The sequence below is a fragment of the Acomys russatus genome, chromosome 20, assembly GCF_903995435.1.
Source record: "Acomys russatus chromosome 20, mAcoRus1.1, whole genome shotgun sequence".
In the NCBI taxonomy this organism is placed as follows: domain Eukaryota; kingdom Metazoa; phylum Chordata; class Mammalia; order Rodentia; family Muridae; genus Acomys; species Acomys russatus.
The window spans coordinates 14,438,105-14,445,418 of record NC_067156.1 but is presented as its reverse complement, the minus strand read 5'-3'; the positions used below and the strand labels follow the sequence as shown (position 1 = coordinate 14,445,418).

General features: G+C 35.8%; 1 protein-coding gene across 1 annotated transcript in view; it reads right to left on the bottom strand.

Moving 5' to 3' along the window:
- The window catches only part of Kiaa1328 (KIAA1328 ortholog), a 244,380-nt gene that overhangs the window by 180,948 nt on the left and 56,118 nt on the right, over nt 1-7,314 (bottom strand). The window lies entirely within an intron of this gene.

Genomic DNA, 7,314 nt, shown 5'->3' with positions numbered 1-7,314 from the left:
GCAAGTAATATTTTATACTTTTTAGGTGGTATTAGATGATCATCCTAAATTTGACACATGACAACATATGCAGGAACAGAGAACATAAGAGAAAATTCAAGATTACTTTGGAAAACCCAATCTTAATCACAGCCTCAAAGAACTCACAAAAACAAAATCACTGTCAACAAGAACTCCTGGAAAGAGACTGCAAAGACTGATTGCTGCTAGAACTGCAGTGATGAGGAGCAGGTGCAATGTTGCTGGTCCAGAGACTAATTAACATATCCCAGGCTAGCTTCACCTCCTTACCCACCTTTGTGTCTGACCTAACATCCTGTGACAAATAGACAAAAACCTTTTGCAATCTATTAATGCAGCAGATCCACAAACCTAAGAGCTAAGAATGTTCTCAGAATCCGAAGCCCATCTTGTAGCAGTAACCGCCTCTGTTTGATGTACCCACAACTGTTTTGTTTTGTTTTTTGTTTGGTTTGGTTTGGTTTGGTTTTTGGGTTTTTCGAGACAGGGTTTCTCTGTGTAGCCTTGGCTGTCCTGAATTCGCTTTGTAGACCAGGCTGGCCTTGAACTCACACAGATCTGCCTGGCTCTGCTGCCAGAGTGCTGGGATTAAAGGCGTGCGCCATCATGCCTGCCTGCACAAATTTATTTTTAAATTGCTTTGATTTATGATGTTCTTTGTTCTGTAAATCTATAAAACTTCATGAATCTTCATATAGCTATTTCCACTTTGAAAAATGGTATTTGCATTAGCCTAAATCTGTGTTCCTGGACCGTGGTCACTCAAATTTAGATCTAGAATAAACTCTCTCTTATTTTGCATCACCATCATCAATAAAATAAACAACATAATAATTCAACAAATATACCGGAAACAAAGTCCCATGAAAAAAATTTGTCAAACTACAGACACGCAAAGGCTTCATGCTTCAGAATTCTGTCACAAAATATATTTGATGTGTTTAGTAAAAAAATGATAAGTGAAGAAAAAACAATACACGTATATGGGACCTGAGGAATTTAGTGAGAACGAAACAAAGAGAAACAGATAATATCAAGAAAAATGATATGAAGAATAAAAAAAAAAAACCTAACATATTTCTACTCAAGAGTTTCCAGATGGTTAAGAATGAAAGGGGTAACAGTAATAACAAATAACTAAAAATTCACTAGCACCAACATCTAAATTTTCAGACTTCAGATAGCAAATGATTTCTCAGAAGGATGAATAGAAGGTACCACAACTGGCAACACAATGAAGTCGTATATAAGATGGGGAATGGCTCAATTTACATGTTACTACAAATAATTAACAATGTTTGTTTATAAAAAGTAATTAATATATATTTATACAGCTGTGATTCTACTTCCCAATCTCATGTAAATATATTCACACCTCCCAAGTTAGTTTGCAATACATGGTCAACTTAGATATAAAAATTATTTGATGGATTTCAGAAGTTATAAATTGCAAATATGAAAACAAGTTATGTTAGTATCTTAAAAACAACTGTCTATTAACTCAATCAAGAAGTAAACTGAGGGGGGGAAAAAGTAAACCGAGTAACTTCTCCATAAGGAGGAAGCAACTACATTTCAGAAATTCCTATTTTGAAGGGAAAGAGAAGCAAGTGGATTGATTACAAGTTAGTTAAATTTAATGTACTAAAGAAGCCATTTAATCTCTCAAAATGTGCACTACTCCAACCTTATTGGAGTAGTTTTTGAAATTTGAAAACATGGAAGAAATGGAAAAAAAATCCCTTGAAAGAAAGGCACAAACTACTAAAAGTTTCTTAAGAAGAAACGGATAAATTGACTGGAAGTTTGTGGTGTAAAATGTTTTCATTCTAAAGTAGGGATAATGCATTCTAGGAACAGAAGGTTTCAGTTATGAATCTTAACAAAAATTTAAGGAAAAAGCTAAAATGTACCCTGCATCAATGAGCTTTACAAGGCAATCAGGAGGGAGAGCCACCTAGTGGGAGTCCACTGCTCCCCAGGGCAGGCTCTACTAGGAAGGAGAGCTACCTAGTGGGAGTCCACTGCTCCCCAGGGCAGGCTCTACTCAAGAGGGAGAGCCACCTAGTGGGAGTCCACTGCTCTCTAGGGCGGGCTCTACTAGGAGGGAGAGCCACCTAGTGGGAGTCCACTGCTCCCCAGGGCAGGCTCTATTCCCAAGAGCACTTGGGACTTACAGATTAAAAAAACAAAGAACATGAAGTTGGAGGGTAGGGGTGGGAAGGTGGGGATGAATCTAGGAGGAACTGCAGGAACAAAGAGTGAATATGATCAGAATATATTGTAAGAAATATATAAAGAATTAATGTAAATATCATTGTAAAAATAATTCTATCACCAGAAATTTAATTATATACCCTCTGATAAGAAGTGTTAAAAAAAAAAAAGGAAATATTTCTCAAAACATTCTTCAAGTCCAGTCTTACACTGGTACAAAATCAGACAAAGGCATTATGAAAGAAGGAAAATTTTAGGATAATATGTTTTTAAGACAAAAATGTACAAAATCTAGCAACACATAAATGGATAATATATCAATCAAGTAAGGGTCAGTTCAGAAATGCAAAGTTGTACACTAGAAGATCAGTTCATTTAATAAGATATTGCTCAGTTAAACAAGCAAAATCAATTAATACAATCATTTCAATCGGCAGTGAAGCAGCTTTTTAGCAAAACAGTATTCCTTTGTTATTGAGACAGAAAGAAGGAAAGAAGGAAAGACAGACAGGCAGACGGACAGACAGACAGACAACTATTAGGGAATCAGGAAGGAAAGGAACTCCCCTAACCATTCCTTTGATCTCACGGAAATGTTCAATTTTATTGAAAGCTAATAAAGGACATCTAGGCAGAGCAGCAAAAACCACAGTTAGTGGCTAGAGGCTAAGTAATTTCCTATTAAAATATGAAAGAAAGTGAGGATGGACTATAACACCAATTTCGCTCATCCTGTATTACAAGTTCTCATCACTGTGTAAGATAAAGAAATGAGTATACAGATTATAAAAAAAAAAAAATGAAGAAATCTATCCTTATTTTCAGAAAACATAACTGCCTAAAAAAAGTATCACATTATCTAAAAATTCAACTACAATCAAATATTGTTGTAAGGAATTTTTGTAAATATTTTTAAGAACAATAAGTGCTTATAAAAACATTGTTGAAGCATTATTTTTATCTCAAGATGTTGAATTAACATTTAAAAACTTAAGAACCATTCTATTATTTTTACCTTAGTTACAGCCATATTCATTTTAAAGAAGCCTTTTATAATGTACTTTAATCTAAACATTGTCATTGCTATTACAAAAATTAAAAAACTTTAAGAGCTAACTTTAAATCTAAACTCAAGAGACTACCTAAAACACAGAAAACATGGTACTTTAGATATCTAAGTTAAAAACACAGGTTAAGTACATTAATAGTTCGTTGTATTAGCCAAATTTAAATTATTTTTTAAAGTTTAAGTTATTATATTAGGTACCTGGAATTGTTTTTTGTTAGAAAAGGCAATTACTTTTAGTTAGTATTTAATGAGGTATCCAAAGTAGGCTCAAGCATGTAGAGCAGGATAAGCTGGTGTCTGTGGGAGTTCCAATAAGATTGCCTCTCACAGGCTCCTCTAGCTGAATGCTTGGCCACTAGGGAGCGGACCTGTTTGAAAGGATTAGAAGGAGTGGGCAGCACAGTCTTGTTGGAGGAGGTGTATGTAGCTTTGTTAGAGTAGGTGCAGCCTTGTTTCAGTGGATGTGGCCTTGTTGGAGAAAGTGTGACCCTACCAGTGGGCATTGAGGCTTCATAAATCCATGCCAGGCCTTGGCTCTTTGCTTGCTGATCAGAATGTAGCTCTCAGCTACTTCTCCAGCACCAAACCTGCCTGCCACAACACTCCCACCATGATAATAATGGACTACGCCTCTGAACCTGTAAGCAAACCCTCAGTTAAATGCTTTCTTTCATTAACGGTTGCATTGGTCACAGGGTCTCCTCACAGCAATAGAACAGTAAATAAGACTGTATTTATGACCTTACTTTTTAAACTATAACTAGAGAAGAATAGTTTTTGAAGTACATTATTATAACATTAAGATAATATGTAACCTACGCATGGTGGCATACACCTTTAATCTCAGCACTCAGAGAGGCAGAGGCAGGCGGATCTCTGTGAGTTAGAGGCCAGTCTGGTCTACAAAGCAAGTCCAGGACAACCAAGGCTATACAGAGAAACCCCGTCTCAAAAAACTAAAACCAAACCAAAACAAAATAAAAAGATATGCAAATTCTAAGTTGTCTGTGTAAGCCTTAAAGTAGTTTTTAAAGAACAATTTCAAAACATGTGGTGTTTTCTCTTACATAGGCATGACTTATATCTTGAAATATCTATTTGTTTTTGAAAAGGTAGTAGTAGTAAGTAGATAGGTAGGTAGGTCGTCAGGTGGGTGGGTGGGTGGTGTTGGGTGGATGGATAGATAGATAGATAGGTAGATAGACAGACAGACAGACAGACAGACAGATCTTCTCTACAATCAAATCATAATCCTACCAAGCTTTTTGAAGATATCACCAAGCTGATTCTAAATTAATATGAAGAATAAGAATAGCCAAAGCAATTCTGCAAAAGAGTAAAGCTGAAAGAGTTGTCACAGGATTTCAATACTTGCCATAAAGCCAGTTATCTACTGAATTGGTGAGGAAATTAACAGAACACAAAGCCTTAAAAACAGGCCCATACAAACATGGTGACATAATTCTGACAACTAGCCAAAGATAATACAATGATCTGATTATGAGTTGGCTATAAGAAATGTACTTTGAATATTAAGATATAACTATTTCAGAAATTATAGGATAGAAAAGATTTACCATGCTAACACTATTCAAAGTGAAGATAAAGTAGGTCAATAAATCTTACAAAGTGTAGATTCAAGTGCAAGAAATATCCCTCGGGATAAATAAGGCCATTGTACAATGATAAAGAAGCCAATTCATTAGACAGAAATAACAATCTCAACGTTTTATGCATCTAAAACATACCTTCCAAAAATGTATGAAGCAAAACCACATAGTAATGCAAAGGTATATCTATAAATTCATAATCCGACTCAGAGATCTCACTATCTCTTTCTCAGTATATAACAGAGCCAATTAGATATTAGGAAACAAATGAACACACAAAAGCAGCTTTGGACCAGACATTTAACACTTGAGGAATAATCTACTGAATAGCACAGAATACAATTCCTTATAATTATCCAACATCATATATTTGAAAGTGAGAGCTTAGAAAAAGAGAGCAAAAGATCTAGGTGTAGTCATGTACAAGTGTAATCCCAGCACTAGGGAGGGTATGGCAAGAGGATCACAAGTTCAAGGCCAACCAGAGGTAAACAACAAGACACAGTTTCAAAAACAACAGCAACAAAAACACACCAAAGAACAAATATACATTTTCCCACTGCCCATATGTGTTATAATAAAATATCCCTTATTTTAAGAAATAAGCACAAATAGTTCTTTAGTGTACAGAACACTGAGGGATCGTGTAGTAATGAAGATTCTGGAAAAGTACTGTGCAAGGCCTTGCATCTTTAGCAATGTCCCATGTGCTGCTGGTGAGATTCACATCATAAGTTTAGGGAGTATATTAGAGGACCCAAAAGCTAAAGAAGAGAGGAGAAAAACAGTCACTTTAGGTATTCCCACTACAAAGGCAAAAGCAGAATCCATCTAGGGCTATTCTAAAGAGTGTAATCGTGGTACAAAGCAGTTACTATGATCTTCTCATTTAGTCTTCACAACAGGCATACTGAAGTACATCCTGTTACTCTTATTGTCCAGGGAAAGAATCAGAACGTGAGCATGGCATAAAGCTTCCTATCTACCTGTCCTAGCAGAACACAAGCAGTCCCAACACTAAATCAGTTCCATGGAAAAGTCACAGTATTTTTCATAAAATCACATTGAGATTTTCTTTTGAGTCCTCTGTCCTTTTCCATGACTAAAACCTAAGCATTTTCATTAAACATCTTTGGGGTGACTGTTCTGTTAATGTTTAATAGATGTTAAATATAATACAATTTATCATAAAAACTAAATGCAAAAGAGCTGATATTCTTAAACTTTCACTAATGCCAAATTGTGACAATTTTCACCTATTGATATCAAGAATGAAGCAATATCTGATATAATCTCCAAATATTCTGCACTGGATATATACTTGCTTTGTAAATCAGAAAAAAATAAAGAGTTTTAACTGAGTATTTCAATTACCAAGCAGTATATGAGAACTCTTCTTCTATCCTCAAATATTAGCACCCGAGACAGAATTAAGAAAAAAAGTAACATATACACTTGTAAATGTCTCTAGGTGGTATTTTCTTTCATAGCTAATAATGGGAAAATAAAGAAAGTATATGCAGTAGAAAATCAAACCCCTGAACTAAACTTTCCTTACCAGATGCTACATACAGGGCAGTTCCCAGAGTCCCGGCAGCCGTGTACAATCGGGAGAGCTCAGTTCCTAAGATCTATCACCTCTCAAAAGGAGGTGGCAACTGTGTTCCCCAGGCCATAAAAACAAAAATGAATGTAACTACAAATTCAAACTCCTCTCCACTGATTGGCATATGGCTAATATCTAACATGACTTGGAATTTTACACGTCAAAACCTGCACACAGAAGCTGTTATGAAGCATAACTTTAAACTCTCTTTTATCTTCTGAGGTCAGGTTGGAAACAGTCTTGAGCACTTGAACTCCTCTGCAGTGACAGCAAGCATTACAGAGTAATGGCCTGTAATGCTGGAATACTGAATGGGAAATTTTGATTTTATTGTTAAATTCTTTCCAGAAAAGAAAGAAGTATGTACAGGAGGAAAAGAATAACACTATGTTTTGGAGACAGGGACTTTTCTCCTCTTTCACAGCAAACCATCCTTACCATCAACAATACGAACTATTTGGTGCCAAACAGGGCTTGGAAAGAAGCTGAAAACACTCTTTCCTAGAAAGATAACGTTTAGACTTTCAGATTAAAATTAAACTTCTAAAAATTTTATATGCTATTATTGTGAGGAGCAGTGGAGTCTGTCACAGTGTGAAAGGTCAAAGGATAATTTGGTAGAGTAAGTTATCTCCTTTCATCTTTACATCTTTGTGGGGTTCCAGAAAGTAAACTCAGTCAGGCTTGCAGGCAAGCGCTTTTATTGTCTCCTACCCTCCCCCATACTCATTGGATATGACGTTTGATGTGGCAACAGATTTGCTGATGAAGACTGCTTTTCCTTTGACTTC